Here is a 21033-nt window from a genome sequence, read left to right as displayed (position 1 = left end):
TGATGCAAGGAGAGTCTAGGGGAGGGAGAGTAACCAAGTGAGAGATGATAAGGTCTGAATCTAAGGCCACAGCAGTGATGAATCATGGCTTCAGAACATACCATAGAGGAAGCTAGAACAATTACTATATCTGTCTCATTGCATGACTGAACCCCTGAAGGGGAAAGAATTTAAATGACTTTCTCAAAATCATATAATTAGTTGGTATCAGAGAGAATATAAGAAGCAGTCCACACTAAACAACAATCTACTAGTCATCCCTTTTTTTTTTCTTGAAAAGATAACTGGGACGTGTCAGGAATGGATAATGTCCAATGATGTGCTTCTCAGAAAGGAAATGTAGGTGCTGAACTCAGTTGTTCATTGAAACAACTTGTTCTTTTTTTTTTAAGAGTTTATTTATTTATTCATGAGAGACACACAGAGAGAGGCAGAGACATAGGCAGAGGGAAAAGCAGACTCCATGCAGGGACCCCTATGTGGGACTTGATCCCAGGACCCCAGGATCACACTCCAGGCTGAAGGCAGGCACTCAACCGCTGAGCCACCCAGGCGTCCCTGAAGCAACTTTCTTAAATAGGAGCTAGTGTTTCCACAAGATTAAACCTTGAATAGGGGACCTCTGGATTTTAGGGTTGCTCTTCATTCTCTTGGTTTGTCATTCTCTCCATCCCCTGTCATGATTATAAAAATAGGTATTAGATCCAGAAGGGATTTGGCCAACATTGAGTTTGGTTATTTTTCAATCCTACATCACAGCTCAATGGGGGAGTGCATACCCTTCAGAGGTGTGCTGCCAAATGTTCGCTAATGTACAGAATCTACTTCTGCTTTACATGAGTTGCTTTTACGGCAATGCTATCTGACAGAATGCCAAATTGAGCAGGTTGTATGATCTGGTAGGAAGAGATCCCTGGGACCAAGAGTTAAGAGTGTGACTTTTAGCAGAACACATGAGAGCTTTGGGAGTAGTTAGAAGTCAATACCAGGGCAGTAATTGGTTCCATCAACAACCCCTCAGAACTAAAGGGGGCTTTTGTGTGTAGAGCCCTAATGAGACACTGTTACAGACACTGTGAGATGTTGTTGTACTGAAACGATGATGGTATAATTCATGTGACTTGGAGGTTTTTAATCTACTCAGGCAAGCTGCCATAAATCCCAGTGTACCTTAAATTCCCCCAAATTAAGAACCACTCTTCTAGTCCACAGGGAAAGGCAAGATGACCACATGACACCAAGAAGGATCAGGACTCGTTTCTCTAGTAAGGCTCCTGCTGCTAAAACCAACCACACAGAAGCCCTCACACTTAGAAGTGCAACAACAAATATGGAAAGTAAAAATATCTAAGGTAATGCTTGTAACCTTAAAGTTTAAAAGGAAACCTCTGATGATTTTAATGTCAGCGTTTCAAATTTTACACATCTAAATTCAAATTTTACACATTCTTCCAAATAAAATGTTATGAAGGTGGTAGGTGAGAATCTGCTTGAGGTTGGTCATTCTTTTTTCAAAGATTTTACTTATGTATTCATGAGACACACACAGAGAGAGGTAGAGACATAAGCAGAAGGAGAAACAGGCTCCCCTCAGTAAGCCTGATGCAGGACTCATCCCAGGTCCCCTGAATCATGACCTGAACTGAACCAAAGGCAGATGCTTAACCACTAAGCCACCCAGGTGCCCTTGAGGTTGGTCATTTATCCATGACAAAGAGGCATTTTCAATGTCAAATTCTCCAGACACAAGAGAAATACATTCAGTATTAATGAATGATTGCTTAGCACAGACTAATTTCTATCTGAAGTTAACTTTCTGTATCAGACTTATTGTGTGTGTCTCTGCAGACTCTCTCAGCTGTATTGGCTCTTGGACCTTCATCTTCTTGCTCTGTTCTCAAGGTTGCCTCATCTGCACTAGTTAAAGTCTCTAGTTCCTTCCTCTAGTTCCAAATTGGAATGAAGCACCACATCACATGGTTTGGAATACCCAAAGGGCCAGGTCACACACCCCAGAAGTGTTGGGAATTACATCCACAGGGATAACTTTAACCAACTAGAGACAGAGGGTGGACAGGAAGCCAGCAGATACATTCTCTCTCTCCCCTCCTTAAGGGTCCCTTTTGAGGCATGGTTTACTGTGCAGCCATGGGCAAGCAGCTATGTCTCTTCACGAAACAGTGACTTGGATACTACACCTTGGATTGGTTTGCCAACTTCTCCTGTTTGTTTTTCCCCTTTCCCTAATTCTCACTGCCTTGGGATCTGGGGTTGTACCATCCAGGAAGGCATTGGAACGCAGATCTTATCTTGAGCCCTATTTTCTAAAAATCAATCTCTTCCCCCCACTCCTCTTCCTCTCTCTGCTGGTGAATTATTTCCCTCCCTAGGGATGTGACTTTATTTATTTATTTATTTTTTGGATGTGACTTTAAAGGGCAGACACATAGGCATTTTTAATTGTATTGTACATCTTTGTCTAAGAAGGGAGAGTAGTACCTTTATGGGATTCTAGGATATATAAATTTTAATAAACATGATTATTAAACCTTCAGTAGGATAAAATCATATTTCTGATATTTTTTTAAGATTTTATTTATTTGAGAGAGAGAGAGGGAGAGAGAGAGAGAGAGAGAGAGCAAGCATGAGCAGGGGGGAGGGGAGGAAAGGGACAAAGTAGAGCAGACTTCCCACTGAGCAGGGAGCCCCAATGGGGCTCCATCCCAGGGTCCTGGAATCATGACCTGAGTAAAGGCAGATGCTTAACCAACTGAGCCATCCAGGTGCCCCTGATTATCTTTTTGATAGATGCTGCAATGCTGAACTAAGAAAAGAAAGACAGAAATAGGGAATGCTTTTACTTTTTCAGAGATAGGCTTTCGGCACTTTTGAAATATTTCTCTGTGCATTTTATGGTGAAAACACGCATTCATTCTTTATTGCTATGGGTAGTACAGAGAGGCCAAACTCTGAGATATCCACACAAAGCTCCTCAATGGAGAAGAAGAGGGTCTAGCTCCCTCCTATAAAACACACTAAGCATCTATTTGTGCCGAGTACTATTCTATATGCTTTATATGCCTTCATTAATTAAACAGTCATTAACTGTTCACAGTGATCCAAGAGGTAAATGTTATTGTTACTTTCATTTTCCAGATGAGAAACCCACACTCAGCTTGGGTAGGGAAGGCCCACAGTCACAAAGTGTATGAAAGAAGCAAAGCCACTTTCACCTGTGCACCAAGTGCTTGCTTTCTGCCTACAACACAGGACACGGCCAGCTCCCACCCTGTCCAAGTGTGTCATTCAGGATGACAGGTCACTGGCACTCTCAGTTTCTGGGTAGGGAACGTCAGTGGCCCCAGGGTGAGAATGGCCTATGATCCAGCTAAGGGAGAAGCAGAGGGAATTCCAACCCCCACCCCTCTCCGCCAGCCCTAGTCTCAGTTTTCCCACTGCCATCCAACCTCCCTGCTATACACCCCTCTGTGGCTTGAGAAAGCTTGGTCACTAACAGGGTCCCCCTCACAAACTGGTGGTGGAAGAGGAGCACTGGGGTGAGGAGGGAGGGCACTTCGTTCCTTCTGTGGATCCTGGGAACACCAGGGCAGGGAAGAGTGCACTAGAGAAAGTGAACACCAGTTATTCTCTCCATATCCCATACCTGGCCTCATCCCTGCCATACCATGTTCAACTAGAACTTTACCTTCTACCTCATGGTTCATCAAGTTTTTGGCAATTTACTTCCTCACATTTTATTTAGACCCTTTTTAATCACTGAGGGGAAACCTACTCAGCATCTGGGACTCGATGTTTTTCTGCCTCTGGTCCTATAGCAGTCGGGCCAGCAAACTCCCCTTCCCTCTGCCCCGACCTACACCCAGGCTCCCTAAGCTCTGCTCTACCTCCTCAGCCTTCACCCCTCTTCTGGCTCTTACTGCCTCCTTTTCTCCTCCCTATACCATCCAATGGTGCCAGGCTAGTCCCTGCACCCTCAGAATGTCAGAAAATTGGCTCTGAGTCATACCCCTGTGGTCTCTGAGTCAGCACCACCCTGAATGAGGCAAACAGTCAATGTGCAAAACAAAATGTTGACTTGCCTCTTCCAGCAGCCTGGTCCCCACTGGGGAGCCCCTAACCTCTCTCATCTCTTTCCTCCACACCACCCCCTTCATTGAAAACCTGTGGAGCAGAAAGAAAGCAGGTACACAACAAGGTCAACGTTTTTATTCATTCATTTACATGATAAGCCATTTCATGGCCTACTCTTTGTCAGGAACCAGGGTAACAGGTGAGTGTGATTTCAGTCTTGAGCTTGGGCTAGCATTCTAGCCCTGAGAACAGCCTGTCGTAGGGCAGGAAGGAACAATTGCTCAGATTGTGGGTGAAAGTCACAATGCAGCTCCCAGTTCAGAACAGCTGGAAATGGATGTTGGGTCAGGGAGGGGCAGATACCGCACGCCAGGGGCTAGATAGGTGCCAGGTCTTAGAGGGAAGTATGCCCTGCAGTAAGGCACTTAACCTTCACCCTGTGGTCACCAGGAGCCCAAATGGTTTTGGTATAGTGCAAGGTCTGAAATGCATTCTAGAAATGGCACTTCTTGGTAGGATAATGGCTTATGTGATTGCTTCTCCCAGAAGAAGTTTATATTCTAGTAAGAGTTAAGACTCAAGCTAAATAAGTGAAACACTAATATGAGAATTCAGGAATTGCTGTGGAGGCAGAACAGGAATTTGGGGAAGACAGGCTGAGGCCTGGGGCCATGGAAACTACAGTAGGAGAATCACTCAAAGCTTCCACATTGCCTGCGACCTGCCTGCTGCTGCTGCTTCTTGAGGAGTTAACTTGAAGAACATGAACAGCAGAAAGAAAAAGCAAAGTCCCGAGCCCTGCTCCCATCCACAGCTCCCTCCCTCTTTTGTTAAAACTCTTTGTAGAAAGCAATGACTGAGAGGATCAAAGAGTCCACTTCCTTCCCTTTGATGTGTGGTCAGAGTCGGGCTCTGATGTCAGACCTGTGTTGCATTTCATTAGACGTGATATGAAGCTTTCTTGAGGTCATTGTGACCACGCTGCTTTAACCAGACTACAAACAGGTTCATATCACTGGAAATATCAGAGCTCCCAGCCCCCTTCAGGCCCGTGAGAAAATTATACAGGTGAAGAAATTTGGGTGTAAATATCTCTTCTTGCTCTATACTGCTTTGCTTTATGGGGCCTCTTTCTTCGAGTCCTCTTTCCTGCCAAAACAGTCCCGATACTGCATTCATATGCCTTCCTCATGTCAAATTTTGGAACCTTAAGCATGTCTGAGAAGGGGCAAGTTTCGGTTTGAAGTATATTATTTTTAGCTGAGAGAGCCCTTCCTTTATCTAAAACAACCTCAATCCCAGCTGATAGCAAGGAGCCAGTTTTCCTCTGACCATATTAGGTGAGCTCTGGGTAATGGCACTATGTTTGCTAGTGATATTGGAAGAAGCACAGTGCAAACTCCAGTTTGCCTCTCTCCAGAGAAAATACATAACCATAAATTTTCTCCTATTTATAGGACAAATGGTTTAAGCTGAAAAGCTGCACTTAGGCCCCCAAAGAACATGTTTCTTAGCACATCTTTTTTTTTTTTAATTTTTATTTATTTATGATAGTCACAGAGAGAGAGAGAGAGGCAGAGACACAGGCAGAGGGAGAAGCAGGCTCCATGCACCGGGAGCCCGACGTGGGATTCGATCCGGGGTCTCCAGGATCGCGCCCTGGGCCAAAGGCAGGCGCCAAACCGCTGCGCCACCCAGGGATCCCTTCTTAGCACATCTTGATTTCAGGCTGCATTCAAAATTTGCTACGGGAAAGCGCTTTTAATGGAAAAACTGAGACTTAGCTCTACTCACTTCCCAGACCAGATTAAGGCTCAGGCAAATGCCTGGATTCTTCTCCCTTGCGACTGAACTCATCTTCTTTGCAAAATGGGAAAACAGTCCTCACCAGCACTTCGGGTGTCAGATTCCCCATATACATCCTTGGGACATTGAAAAAAAGTAAGAGTTGTCATCCAGGAGGAAAAAAAAGAATGAGAACTCTGCTGGTCTTGCTTATAATCACTTTATGCTCTCATAATTCTTTTCATTTTCTATTATGGGAGGAGGGGATTACCCTTTTTCCAGGGTTTAGGCCTTCTAAAAGTCTTCACCTTGCCCTGAGGGGTGGGGTGCGGGGCGGGAGTAGATCTCCTGGCCTTATCCCATGTCCCCCTTTTCTGGTCTCTGGTAGCTCCAGAGCTGGGCCTTCTATCTTCCTCTCTAAGCTGCTCAGGCCCATGGTCCTCTCAAGTCTCATTCTGTCGGTGGAGGGCAAAGCAGATGCCCCTACCTTGTCGTTGCCCCTAAGAACAATTATAAGAGCCCTCTCCCCGGCGCTTTGCTCCCTGCTAGTTTGTTTTTTGTTTTGTTTGTTTTTGGAGATAGGAGCCAAGGGAAAAAAACTAGTGTGAGGAATTTACCACAGTCCTTGTTCCTGGTGCTCTCAGCTGATGTCCCAGAAGACAAGTCCTGGAGGCGGATGAGCTGAACTGAACACCTGGGTCTGCCTCTCCCATCCTTTGGCAAATCTCTTAACCATCCTGAGCCCAGTCTCCTCACCTATAAAACCTGCTCAAGGTATTATGTGGGGATTAAGTGAACCAAGGCAGCCTTCACTTCCCTTCTGAAAATAACTTCTCACTCCTCTTTCTCCTCCTCTCCACTCTCTCTCTAGTCTCTACAGAAGCCACAACCTGAAGATAGCGTACGCCATTTGGGCCTTGACCTAAGCTTCCCTCTTGAGCTGTTTGCTCTTTCCCTACTTCCTTCCTAACCTATTCTCAAAATTCAGCTCTATTTTTCTCTGGGAAGTTAGTAACTCCTCCTTCTGTGATACTGTAATATTTCAAACATACATTATGATGTGATAAGCACCACAAGTTTATTTACCTCTTTCACCTGGAGTAAGAGCTCCTCAAGGCAGGGAGCAAGTCATTTGCATCCCTCTTTCCTTATGTGCCACTTCTGTTAGTAATAATAGCTACCTTGAATTTACTATGTGCTGGGCAATGTGCTATTCATTCATTCATTCATTCTTTTCTCACCCACAAATGTTTATTGAGTACCTGTGTAGTCCGTAAAGCCTATTTTAAATGCTTACCGTATGTATGTGTCCACACAGTCCAAAAAGTTGAGTCTTTGCCATTTTGAATACTCAGGATATTCATGTCCATCGGCCCTCTGTACTAGTCAGTGGGCCTTCATAAGTTGGTAAATGCCTTGATTCTCAGCCTTGAATACTGAACAGGATTGATAAGAAAAAAAATTATCTCTAAACCATATTATAATGAAAATTAAAAGTATCAAAAACAGCTTCTCAGGAGAAAGGAAGACTGACCACAAAAGAACAAGAATCTAATTGGTATCAGACTTCCCAATACTGAAAACAAGAAGCCAAAGGGGTAATTAACATCTTCAAAAGTGGAAGGAAGGAAAGAACTTTGAACCTGAAATTTTATCGTCTGCCATGACCTGAGGAGGGTGTCATGAGAATATGATCACCTCATTCCTGTCTCTTGAGGTTGGGTGAGAAAGAGCAGGAAGAGTAAAGTCTGAGTAGGTACAGCAGCAGAAAATATGAGGCAGAGTAAAGTCTTGTTCCCCAGATACAGGGGGATATTTATGTGATCTCAATTCCCCCTTGTTCCTGTGCCAGCTGTGATACCACCTAGGGTTGTGACAATGGCAGCCAACCCATACTTAATATGCTGCCTATAGTTCCACCAGTAAGTGACTTTACCTCTCCCTTCTTCCTTCCTAGGGATTAAAAGAGCAGTGGCATCCGATGCCCTCCTAACCAATGAAAGAGTAGCCAGGAAACATTTCTAATCACACTCACCAAGTTCTGTAGAAACCATAAAGTCGGCTCAAAGAAACCTGGAGTGGCTAACTTCCAGTTGTATGTCACCTGGCTATAGAATTTCGATTTTCAATTTCTTGTTCTTGGCTATACTCTGGTGATTTCTCTTCATCTTGCATTTATGACTGTTTAGACCAATAGAATGTAGCAGAAGTGATATCCTGGGGCTTCTGAGCTGAGGCTCTCAGAAGGCTTGCCATTTCTACTTTCTTCCCCTTAGAATTCAGAAATCATGCTGTGAGAAGTCTGAGTCACATGGAGAGGCTATGTGGACACTCCAGTCAACAGCCCTAGTTGAGCTTCCAGCTGGCTGCCTCTATCAACTATAGCTATATGGACAAGCATTCTTAGACATCCCTGCCTCATCCAGCCTCCAGATTACTTAAACTCCAATCAATACCACTTAGAGCAGAAAGATCACCCATGAGCCAGTCATCCCACAGAATTGTAATAATGAATAAAGCGCTGTTGTTTTAAGCCACAAAGTTTTGAGTGGTTTGTTACACTGGAGTAGGTAACTAAAACACAAAGCTTCTTGTTTAGTGGAGCTGATGAGGATTAAACGGGAGATAATGGTAAAATGTGATGAGTGTGAGGAGCACTCTGAGAGTACAAAGTATGTTCCCATTTTGGGAGCTTAGGATGGACAAAAGCTAACTAACTGAAAAGGAGATATGAGTGTTCCAGATAGAGGCAAAGGTATGTGTGAAGGCGAGAAAGATCAAGAAGTCAACATAATTTTAGTGCAACCTGATCTTGGAGTGTCAGGGGTACAATGAGGAGAGGGCCAGTAGTATTTAGAATTTGGAAGTTACCAGAAGGAAGGCAGGACTTCAAAAGATGGTAAGCCAGAAAGTAATGTAAACTGCTTTATGCTAAATTTCATCTTGACTATAGTGTAATGTGTGTGAATACTAACAAATCCAGCCAATTTTTATTATACCCATTTTTTTTTTTAACAGGGTGGGAGAACGGAGATTCTTTTGGGGAGTGAAACTCCCATCAAGCACTCTTGGCTGGTTTGGGGCAATGTGGTACTTTTGTTCTTGGCCATGGTGGCTCTGGTCCCCAGGCTTGGCTGCCTTCAAGTTAGCTAATGGATGGGACTGGACTGATGGTTTCCATATGAGCTGACTCTGAAAGGCTCTTGGCATGGACTGGTACAACTCCATCTCCAGTGTTAGAAATTGTTGATCAGTCTATCCCAACAGCCCACCAGAGACGCCTGCTGTCTTTCAGGAAATTCCATGCTTCTGGGCCAAGCCCATTGTTTAAATGCCCCTGAACATCTCCAAGGAGCTGCTCTCAACCCCAGCCAGAAAGAAGAAATAGATACAGACCCAAAGATACTGGAAAATTTGGTCAGGAAGCTATAAAATGAGATGCAGCTTGGAAAAATACAGACTGTTACATCTGGGAGAGAAAATAATAGATCACTAGCAATCCCTGTACCCTTACCCCCAGCATATATGCAAATGTATTCAAGCATAGGCTCAGAGGCAGATTATTGTCAAGTTAATGAGTTTTATGCTTTAGTCTCTCAATTGTAAAGCCCCCTTCCAAGGCCTTGGTAGAACCTACCAATGTGTTCTTTGTATATTTTTGTGAAGGTAAGCTATTTTTGCATTCTTTTTCTTAAATAAGAGCACTTCCTCCCAAAATTGTATCAGCTTCATGCCACACAAAACCTGGATCTGCCCCTGGACAGGCTGAAATGTTCAGTAACAAACCAGCGACAGTGTTGGTGGTCATTCTGCTAAATAACAACCTCTCTTTCCTAACTCAGAGGACTCTGTTGGAATAGTCCCTTCCGGCTATCTGTATTGAGGTGAGGATCAAACCCTTTCAGGACACACCTCCAGGTGAGGCTGTGGACAGGTACTGGTCCAGTGTGTTTGGACAGAGCTACGACATCATGTGACTCTGAGACTGATCTTCCACACAGTTGTGAAATTAAGGAAACACATTTCAACACCACCAGCCGTCCTGGTGCTCCTCTCATGAGGTGTTCCTCTCTCTTCCCTTCACCAAATCTTGCCTTTGGCTTAAGAGCCTGATGGCTTATGTTCACACTGAAGTATATATGGCTGATAAGTGACCAAAGGTATCTTGGGATGAAGGTTACTATCTTCATGTTACTGGGATTCTAGCCTTAAAGTTAAAAAATTCTATTCTATTTGGTAGAATCAATTTGTACTAGAAATGGCTAGCATGGACCTATAAGATTTCTGAGAAACTCCTTAAGGTTATGGCATGCTTGAGGGTTAGGCTGTCCCTCTGTGAAGAGTGAGGGGTGTCTCCTGGGAATCTGAGAGGCATCATCTGAAGCAGCAGGAAGAAAGCTTGACATGGCTTTTTTGAAAACTCATATATAGATCTGATTGTATTCCACACAGAAAAAAAAAATGTTTTCAACTATTTCCTATTGAGTAAAATTGCCCCTTGAGGAAGAAGCAGATGATTATCCTGGTGTTCCCTGTACCACCTAGCCATCTGTCACAGTCCCCACGGGTATGCATGCCCCAGATATAGAAGCATGCTTTCACTCATTTAGCATGGAGTTTGGCTCAAAAAAAAAAATGCCTCCTTCACAGCCTGGGACAAAAAGGAATCTCCAGTATCTGGAAGGACTTCAAGCTTTTTATATTGCAAATTGCAATTCTTTGGGGCTGTACTTCTCAGCCAGTCCCCTAGCAGTGCACAGATATTTGGCAGAATTAGCAGCCCCCTGCATGGACAGGCTGGCTTTGCTCGAGGTGCTGAGGTGCAGTGGAAACATGGGGAATGGTGTTTGTTGACAGTGGAGGTGTGCCAGGCTTGGCTGAGGGTGCCTAGGCCCTGTCAGTGGTGCCTTAGCCAGGGAAGCAGTTTTAATTGCCAAAGCCTGAAATCTGTCCCTTTAACAGTGATCACAAAATGTGTCTCCCATCTGGCTGTGAATATCCTTCTCCTCTGTGCTTCTTTATCTGAAGTTTAATGATACCACATTTACCAAACAAGAATAGCTTCCAATGAATGAAGGTGGACATTAGACCACTGACATTGAGCAAAGGGGTAACAGAAGTGGGATTGGTCTTTGGCTCTTGCTTCCCTGTCCTGTTTTCTATGTCTTACATCCCCCATAGCAGTTCCCAATCCTACAGGACAGCAGCTCTGGACTACAGGACAGTTGGACTCTCTAACCATAGTAAATCTATGCTGAGAGGTCTGGGGCTTGGTGACTCACTCTGCTCAAAAATATCCCAGAAGAAGTTTCTAGAAGGACAGCAAACATAACACTGACAAATAAATCCCTAATGATGAGCTCTGAAGCACCTACAGAGGAGTTTGGTTTTTTGCTTTGGCCCTTCCCTCCTCCCCCTCAAACCATCACTCTCCTTATGGAAAAGCCAAGTCCTACTGGAACCCCTCCACTGGCTTTAGGACTACCTGAAAACAAAATCTACTCTGGGCAAGGCTCTGGCATTCCAAGTTCTCTGTGTTGCTCAGTTGAATGAGGATTAATATTTGGAAAGACAGAGAGAAGTATTTCCAATCGCAGAGGGGATCCCTGGGGCCAAGTTCTGTTCCTTCAGTATGCAGTAATTGCTTCAATGATGTCTCTTCCCAGAGCTTGTAAAGATACCCATGAGTTTCCACAAGCTGCCTGCCCACTCCTCCCAGCCTAAGGGTTGGATAAGAAGATTCCCAGCCAGAGAGACCTGGGCTGCAGAGCTTCTAGAGGCCATAGTGACTGGTGCACTTGGTCCCTTACTGAGGTGCACGGAGTGCCTTGAGCAAGGGTCTAGCCTTATCTGAGGCACTGTTGGGGAGAAGGCTCTTATGTTTCTGGCCACTTACTACTGGCCATCCAGCTTTTGAGGCCACTTTGTTTTCTGACTTCTTCCCACCATTCTCTTTAATTCAGCTCTTGTTGCCTCCACACACACACATGCCTCCACCACACCATCCTTCCTCCCATCCCAGTTGTGTCTCCAATTTCCTGCTATATTTCCCAGATGCTCCTTTTAGGCCAGCTCCCCAGGGAATGCTTCCCCACTTTTGTGGGGCATCCTATACAGCCCAGCCCAGGAGTCCAACCTCCCTCCCTAGGTTAGCAGTAAAAAGCCAGGCTCAGACACTGGGTCCCACATGTTCAAAGTCCCTAGAGACGATTGGGGAAAAGAAATTCTAGTAGCTGCAAATGAATTCAAATTAAGGGGAAAGCACCAGCTGTGATTTAAGATCAGTTAAATAAGAATTCTGGGGAGGAGAATGGAAGGAGGGTGATATGGAGAATATTTACCTAATTCTATTTTTGTCATCTTTAACTTTAACTAAATGAGAGTGATCTGCAACCCCATCATTCTGGTTGGCTAGTGTGGTCAGCCAAGATTAAGGCAGTTAATTTCCAAGTAAGCTTGGCTCTAAAAGCAGAGAGCCTCTCAGCACATCGGGGCCAGCCATGTTATGGGGTCAATGCTCCCTGTAACAGCCCTTGGCTGGAAATACACAAGGCCTGCATTCTGTCTGCCTTCCATTGCCCTGGACTCCACCCTGTTTGGGTGGGTCTCACTTGCTTGGCATATATGTGAAGGCATCTGTCTGTTTCCTCCATTCTGGTTTGGGCTGAAACTGATTTGTTCCAAAATCTGTTATGTATTTAGGATGTGTCATGCCCTGAATACTGGGTTTCAGTGCTATTTGAGTAACTTGTACAATTAATTACACTTTATATATGGGCTATTAGGGCTTGAGCTGGCATGACGCATATATATTGGGCAAGAATAGTATGCAGATGGCATGTAACAACCAAACCAATAGCTAACATTTGTGTAGTGTGCTGTAGCTTGGAAAGCACTTTTACATGCATTATCACTTTTGGTTCTCACAATAACCTCTTTGAGGTAGGTAGTAGCATTTGCAAAGTATTTTACAAATGATAAATATGGGACTCAGAGAAGTTCAAAGTGGCATAGTCAGAATTTGGGATTCCAAATTCCACTTAAGAACTCAGTGGAGATGAGAAAGATAAGACTTTGGCTCCTGGAATGCTTTAGTTATTTTGTTTGAAATTCTCTGTCATTAGCCTGCACTGACTTTTTATTTAACATTGTTACTGAGGTATAATTGGCATGTAATAAACTGCACATATTTAAAGTGTACAATTTGATAAGTTTTGACATATGTATATATACATGAACTCGGCACCATAATTAAGATAAGGAACATATTCACTGCCCTCTCAAAATTTCCTTGGACTTCTTTGTAATCCCTCCTCTTTTTTAAAATTTTTTAATTATTTTTTTTGTATTTTTTATTTTTTAAAGATTTTATTTATTTATTCATGAGAGACACACAGAGAGAGAGAGGAAGAGACACAGGCAGAGGGAGAAGTAGGCTCCATGCAGGGAGCCTGACGTGGGACTTGATCGCGGGTCTCCAGGATCATGCCCTAGGCTGAAGGCAGCGCTAAACTGCTGAGCCACCAGGCTGCCCCTTCTCTCTTTTTTTAAATATATTTTTTTATTGTAGTTTGATTTGCCAACATATAGTATGACACCCAATGCTCCTCCCGTCGAGTGCCACCCTCCGTGCCCATCACCCAGTCACTCCATCCCCCGCCCAACTCCCCTTCCACTAACCTTTGTTCGTTTCCCAGAGTTAGGAGTCTCTCATGGTTTCTCCCCCTCTCTAATTTTTCCCACTCATTTTCTCTCCTTTCCCCTATAATCCCTTTCACTATTTTTTATATTCCCCGTATGAGTGAAACCATATGATGATTATCCTTCTCCGACTGACTTACTTCACTCAGCATAATACCCTCCAGTTCCATCCACGTCGAAGCAAATGATGGGTATTCGTCGTTTCTAATGGCTGAGGAATATTCCATTGTATACATAAACCACATCTTCTTTATCCATTCATCTTTTGATGGACACCAAGGCTCCTTCCACAGTTTGGCTATTGTGAAGATTGCTGCTATGAACATTGGTAATCCCTCCTTCTCACTGTTCCTTGCATCCCCAGGCAAACATCAATCTGATTTCTGTCATAGTATATTGGTTTGCATTTCTTAGAATTTTAGCACCTGGAATCATATAGGATGTACTCTCTTTTTTTAAAATTTGGCTTCATTCATTCAGCATAAGATTCATTTATGTTGTAGCATATATTGACAGTTCATTCCTTTTTTTTTTTTTTTGCTAAATAGCATTCCATTTTTTTTCTTCCATTTTTTTTTCTAAAGATTTTATTTATTTATTCATGAGAGACACAGGCAGAGGGAGAAGCAGGCTCCATGCAGGGAGCCCGACACGGGACTCCATCCTGGGACTCCAGGATTACACTCTGAGCCAAAGGCAGAGGTCCAACTGCTGAGCCACCCAGGTGTCCCAAATAGCATTCCATTCTATGGATATACCACAGTTCATTTACCAATTCACCTGTTGATGAATATTTGGGTTGTTTTTGGTTTGGGACTATTACAAATGAAGCGACTATGAACATAGACGTACAACCCTTATATAGACGAATGTCTTCATATCTTCTGGGTCAGTATGTAGGAGTGGAATGTTTGTGTCACATGGTAGGCATATGCTTCGCATTTTATAAAACTCCCAAGTTGTCCTCCTTACAGGTTGGACCATATTACATCCCACCAGAAATAGGAGAGTTCCAGTTCTTCACCATCCTTGCCAACACTACATATGATCAGTCTTTTATTTCAGCCAATCTAATAGGTATGTAGTAATATCTCATTGTGGTTTTAATTTAACTTAATTGTTAGTCCTTAGGGACAAACAATGTTAAGTGTCTTTTCATGTGCTTACCTGCTATCTCAATATCTTCTTTGAAAATATATGTTAACATCTTTGGCCCATTTTTAAATTGTGTTCTTTGTTTTCTTATTGTTGAATTTTGAGACTTCTTTGTAAATACTGGATACAAGTCATTTATCAGATGTGTGCTTTGCAAATATTTACTCATGGTCTGTGGCTTATTCTTTCTTTCTCTTAACTGCATCTTTTAAAATTTTGATCAAGTCCAATTTACCAATGTGTTCTTTTATGGATAGTTCTTTTGGTATTTTTATTTCAGAAATGTTTACCTAACCCAAGGTAATAAAGTTTTTCTCCTATGATTTCTTCCAGAAATTTTATGGTAAAAAGATTTACATTTAGGCTTGTGATCCACTTTGACTTTATTTTTGTTTCTGGTGACAGGGAGGGATCAAAGTCGACTTTTTGCATATGGATAGCCAATTCACCTACTGCATAAAAGACTATTTTTCACCACTGTGTACTATGCACTTTGGTTGAAATCAGTTGTCCATTTGTGTGTACTTCTGTTTCCAGACTCTATTCTATTCCATTAATTCATTTGTTTGTCTTTATGTCAATATCACATTGTCTTGATCATGAATGATGGCTAGTTTTATGTGCCAGTTTGGCTAGGCTTTGGTAGTACTCAGTTATATACTCAAACCCTAATCTAGGTGTTGCTGCAAAGGTATTTGTTTTAAATTATTTTGGGGGGAAAGTATTTTGTAGATGTGGTTAATAGCTACCATAAGTGGGCTTTAAGTGAAGGAGATCACCCACAATAATGTGGATGGGTCTCATCCAATCACTTGAAAGCTCTAAAGATCCCAAACTCACATTTTCTGGAGTAGAAATTCTGCCTCAAGACTCAACATTAACTCTTGCCTGAGTTGCCAGCCTTCCCTACCATTTCATACTTGCTAGCCCTTATAATCCTGTGAGGCAATTCCTTAAAAAATTATATGTATTAATTATAAATTACAAAAATAATAAATTCACAAATATAAAAATTACAAATTACATGTATACATGTAAAATTAATCAGTCCTCTTCCATATAATTCTGTATAGGTACAGGTATGTCTCTTTGAACCTCATTAATATACAGCAATATGTTTCTCAAGAGAACCCTGACTGACACCATTACTGTAATTTTATAGTAAATCTTTAAATCAAATACTTTTTTTTTATGATAGTCACAGAGAGAGAGAGAGAGAGAGGCAGAGACACAGGTAGAAGGAGAAGCAGGCTCCATGCACCAGGAGCCCGACGTGGGACTCGATCCGGGGTCTCCAGGATCGCGCCCTGGGCCAAAGGCAGGCGCCAAACCGCTGCGCCACCCAGGGATCCCTAAATCAAATACTTTTAATCCTCCAACTGTGATCTTCCTTTTCAAAGTCTTGAAGTCTCTTCATATAGTAAAGCAAAGAAAGGAAAGATGACATTCCACTGAATGTTCAGGAGGGATGTCCAAAAAGAGATGGTCTGAGCTGGACCATGGGGTTTGGAAGGCTTCTCCAAGTAAATATAGCAGGAAGGGTATTATTCCATTTCAATAGAAGGAGACTGCCTGAGCGAGTCCTCAGAATAACTTTTCCAATACACTCTGGAAATTAGAGTCATCCGGCATGGCTAGAAAGTAAAGGATATAAAAGAAAGAACAATATGTTTGAAAAACCTATCTTGGGTAAGTAAGTACACTTTTACTTCCAAATAAAGAAGACAATTGAAACTGGCTTCAGTTCAAGAAAAAAATTGTTAATACAAATAACTAAACAATTCAGTGGGTTATAGTTTCAGGCATAGCTGGTTCTGGAGAGCTCATATATTCTCTCTCTCTCTCTTTCTCTCTCACCCAGCACTCCCTCTCCCTCCCACCTCAACCCCACCTCCAGCTTCACTGTCAACTCTGCTTCTTTCTGTGCAGTTTCAATCACTACCTGAATAACTTGTAGGTGTATAACCTACAGTCCTTGCAGGAAGAAAGCTTCTAATTTTTTCACTAGTTTCAGTAACAAGAATTATTCCAGGAATGAATTTCATTAGATTAAGTCAAGTTACAAGTCTATGTCAGAACCAAGAACTATGTTCTAGGATCACTGACTTGCCAGACCTGGGTCATGTGACCACCACAGAGTGGGCAGGTGGAATGTAAGGTAGAGGTCAATGGATTACCACATCCTTCTCAACTTCCTCTCTCGGTTACATTGAGGTTTTTACAACCTGAGCATTCGTTTTTTCATTTCATCCTGGAGACCTATCGACTGCTGCTTTCCATGCTGTTTCTTCTTCTAAGAAAAATGCCTAAACTGCTTCTTTCCTCTGAAGAGTCAGTATCATATATACCGGTTTCACCACATGTATTGTCCCCGGTTGTCAGTCAGTTCTCTCTGGAGCTCTGGTTTATGGCTGCCACCACTGGAGCTTGCAACAGCTTTCAATTTGGCTCCTTTGTGAACCTCATTAATATGCAGTTATCACCTCTCTCCAGATCATTAACAGACATTAACCAAAACCAAACATGGTAACGAAGTCTGAAGATTCTGTGGTAGTAACTCTTCTACAGGAACCTGAGGAACTTGACAGAAGAGGAATTTGGGTTGGAAACTGGAAAAGGCCTCCTTTCTCAACACAGAATTTTTATCAACCCCAAAAGGAGATCTTCAGAGAAAAATGAAACAACCATAGTGTAAGAATAAGAAGAGAGAAAAATACACCCCAGCATCTGTTTCTGAAAATTTAGGATAGAAATCACAACTATGAAGAGCTGCAAGTTTCAGTGGGCTGGGGTTGCAATCTATTTGTTTAAAGGAGAACTCAGCAAGGCTCAGTGGAGGAAGTTGAGGAAAGAATTAGTTGTTGGCTGTTTTCCTTCAAGTTCTGAAACATTCCCCCTACAGTCTTTTGTCTGGGTTGGTGGTTCCAGTTTAGCCTGAGCGCCGCTCGAGTATGATATCCTTACCATTGCTGAATTATTTCTTCTTCTTCTTCTTCTTCTTCTTCTTCTTCTTCTTCTTCTTCTTCTTCTTCTTCTCCTTCTCCTCCTCCTCCTCCTCCTCCTCCTTTTCTTTTCTTTTCTTTTTTAAAGATTTTATTTATTCATGAGGGACACAGAGAGAGAGAGAGAGAAAAAAAAAGAGAGAGAGAGAGAGACAGGCAGAGGGAGAAGCAGGCCCCATGCAGGGAGCCTGACGCGGGACTCAATCCCAGATCTCTGGGATCACACCCTGGGCTGCAGTCGGCGCTAAACCGCTGCACCACTGGGACTGCTCCCTCTTCTTCCTTTTTTAAGATTTTATTTATTTATTTGGCAGAGAGAGAGAGAGAGAGCACAAGCAGGAGAAGCAGCAGGCAGAGGGAGAAGCAGATTCCTTGCTCAGCAGGGAGCCTGATGTGGGGCTCCATCCCAAGGACTCTGGGATCATGACCTGAGCCAAAGCCAGGAGCTTAAACAATGGAGCCACCCAGGCACCCCAATATCAGCTTCTTCTGTCAGCCCACAGATGGATTTATTTTAATGAGTTGGGCTTTTCCTGTTCTATTCATTATCTCAATCTTGACTGATCCTCATAACGTTCAAATCTATTGATTCATGTTCCTTATCTACCTCTCATCTGAACTACTACAGCAGCTTCTTAGCTGGTATCCTGGCCTCCATCCTGTGACCCACTTCCCATTAAGCCTCTAATCCCTACTCTTATACTAACGTCAGAGGGAATTTCTCTAAAACCCAAATAGATCATATCACCTTGCTGTTTTCAGAAACCAGTAAACCTAAGTGCCTAGAGAAACCATGTAGTAGGACAGACACTATCATTAGTGGCCTGCTTTGTATATAAGGAGGTAAGAAAGTTAAAACAAAAACAAAAACCCCAAAATCAAACCATTGAATGGGTAAAGGCTATAACTCTTTGAACATAGTCTGGCCACATTCTTAGTCCTGGACAATGAGTTCTGCCCCAACAAGTGGGAAAGTGTTGTGGGTTTCTTCCAGGCTGCAGCATTTAGTTGCCAGTGTGAGATTGTCTTGTGTTGGGAGTATAGTGACAGAGCCCCATCTGCCTGGGTTCCTGGGGGATTACAGTGAGCAGAACTTTCCTGCCAATTTGTTGAACATACAAGTGTGAGTGTCCAACTGACCTCTGTTTTTCCAAACTGCTTACGTTCTAGGGTTGCCTCTTGCCAAAGCACAGCCTAGACCCTTCTGATTGATACAGATATTGAAGCTGGAGGAAGGGTACTATTGTTAACAACAGCAAGAAGAACAGGCAACCAAAAAACCCAATGTGACAAAAAAAATATATAACATTCGTTTCAGGCCAGGGGCTAGGTGGTGAGAAAACTAATATTGGGGGCTGGAAAGTTGACAGTTCATTTTATTTAATGGGAAAACATCTGATAAAGTTGTCACCTTCAGTTAGGCACCAAATTAATGTACAAATCTATGAGAACAGGTTGAAAGACAGAGTGCTGTGGTGAATGCCAGTTTCAGTTACCTATATTTGGCAAGGTATTATAAGAAAGAGATGCACTCAGAAAAGAATTGGCTTCTTTGCAAACAAGGATGAAAAAGAACCGAGAGGATTTGAAAATTTAGGGACTAGTGGGATTGCAAGTCAGCTGCTTCTCAGTTCTTAACTAAAAATGTAACAATGAGAAATCCTGTGAGCAGCAAAGGCTAATGAAATCTCAGCCTCTCAGGGAGGATCACATTGAGTGTATAGTCATCACACACAGTTGTTAAAACCTCTCAGAGGAGTAAAGTGTCTTACAGTGAAGATCCAGTGAAGGGAAGATGCCCAGTGAATTCTTTTAGTTGGATAAAGGTGCTCAAAGAAAGAAAATAAAGATGTGGCATGTACTTGAACTAAGTCCAGAGATAGAAATGATGGTGAGAAAGTAAATATAGGAGGATGTGGCTAGTGGCACAAAAAGTTGACCAAAATCCAATACACGGGGAGTCTCAGCTTAGTGAGTTTTGAGACCAAGGAATCACACTAAGAGAGGATGATTCTTTAGACCTAGGCCTCTAATCATCTATAGTAGGAAGTGGACTAGGAAAAATTATTGGTCCCCCAAAGACATCATATCCTCTAATACGTATTTTGGATATAGTCAAAAAAGATAAAAGAAAAGGAAAAACTTCTTAGGGCAGACACAACAGTGATGAGAAAAATGGATGAAGGAGCATTTTCAACATGAACAATCAGAGATTAGTCAAAATACTTTTCTACTCCAAGGAAAGGGGCCTCAAAAACTTAACCTGGCAGGATTCAGGACTTCTGCCCACCAGTATCCTCTACATGTCTCTGTTCTTCCTCTTTCTGAATAGGAGTGTTTATTGTGGTTATCCTGTCCCTCCATCTTCTATCACTGTGAATTGGGGAGTGGATGTGGGGGGAGATCATTTATCTTTTTAGCTCATAACTTTTGAGATCACAAGATGCCGCTTCCAGGTCTGAGGTAGAAATTACAATATAAGATATTATGATGAAGGAACATATCTGAGCTCTGTTCAGAGACCATAGATTTTGAGTTTAATGTCCCACTTGATGAAGTATCTAGGTTGTCTCATTAGAAAGGGGATGGGTATGTTCTTCATGTATTAAGAAATCAGCACTAAATATTTAGAGATTTAAGGCAGACCATGCAGGTATTTCTACTATTGACGTAGTTAGTTCCCCTCTCTTTTGGGACACATGGAGGACTGCACTTCCCCACACTGTTAAGGTTAGTCATGTCTATATGATTAGCTCTGGACCATGGGTTGAGAGCAAATGTGAGGTGGACCAGCGGATTTAATTGAGAAGACCGTCTGGCTCTGCTTGTTACTAACTAAGATGACTATGGATTACTTTGAAACACCTTACTCTGCGCATATGAAGGAGACTCCACCAACATGCATTCCTGAGTGGCTAGATTAAGCAGATGTTTTCTGCTAACCTGATTTGGACATGCAACATGAGTGAGAAATATGCTTGTTTTAAGCCATTGAAATATGGAACTGCTTGTTCTGCAGCATAACCTTTCCTATTCTGAAGGACACACTTAACCTTTCCCAAAGGCAAAACTGCCTAAGACTCCAAAACAAAACAAAACAAAAAACAAACAAACAAAAAAAACACAACCTTTCCTAAAGGCAGAAAGAAGAGATAGAACCAGGATTCAAATTGATTTCTGGAACAGAGGTCAACACCTGGCCACCACCTCACTGTCAGCTTCAGGGGGATTAATAAAGCCAATCCTTGGGCACCTGGGTGGCTTGGTGGTTGAGCATCTGCCTTTGGCTCAGCCCATG

At 42.7% G+C, this 21033-nt stretch overlaps 1 long non-coding RNA gene across 3 annotated transcripts in view; it reads right to left on the bottom strand.

The window, feature by feature from the left end:
- Nucleotides 1-415: 415 nt before the first annotated feature.
- Nucleotides 416-21033, bottom strand: part of LOC140601066 (uncharacterized) — a 121092-nt gene continuing 100474 nt past the window's right edge. The window contains exons 6-8 of one of the 3 annotated variants that reach the window (XR_012004111.1): nucleotides 7175-7313; nucleotides 6495-6642; nucleotides 5654-6014 (exon numbers count right to left, since the gene is read on the bottom strand). This is a non-coding gene — a long non-coding RNA (uncharacterized lncRNA). Of the gene's footprint in view, nucleotides 675-5653; nucleotides 6015-6494; nucleotides 6643-7174; nucleotides 7314-15932; nucleotides 16368-21033 lie in introns of those variants that run through there. The other 2 variants (XR_012004112.1, XR_012004115.1) reach the window with 2 other exon arrangements.

This window comes from Canis lupus, chromosome 12, assembly GCF_048164855.1.
Source record: "Canis lupus baileyi chromosome 12, mCanLup2.hap1, whole genome shotgun sequence".
Taxonomy (NCBI): domain Eukaryota; kingdom Metazoa; phylum Chordata; class Mammalia; order Carnivora; family Canidae; genus Canis; species Canis lupus.
The sequence above is the reverse complement of the archived record's forward strand: the minus strand, read 5'-3'. Positions and strand labels throughout refer to the sequence as shown.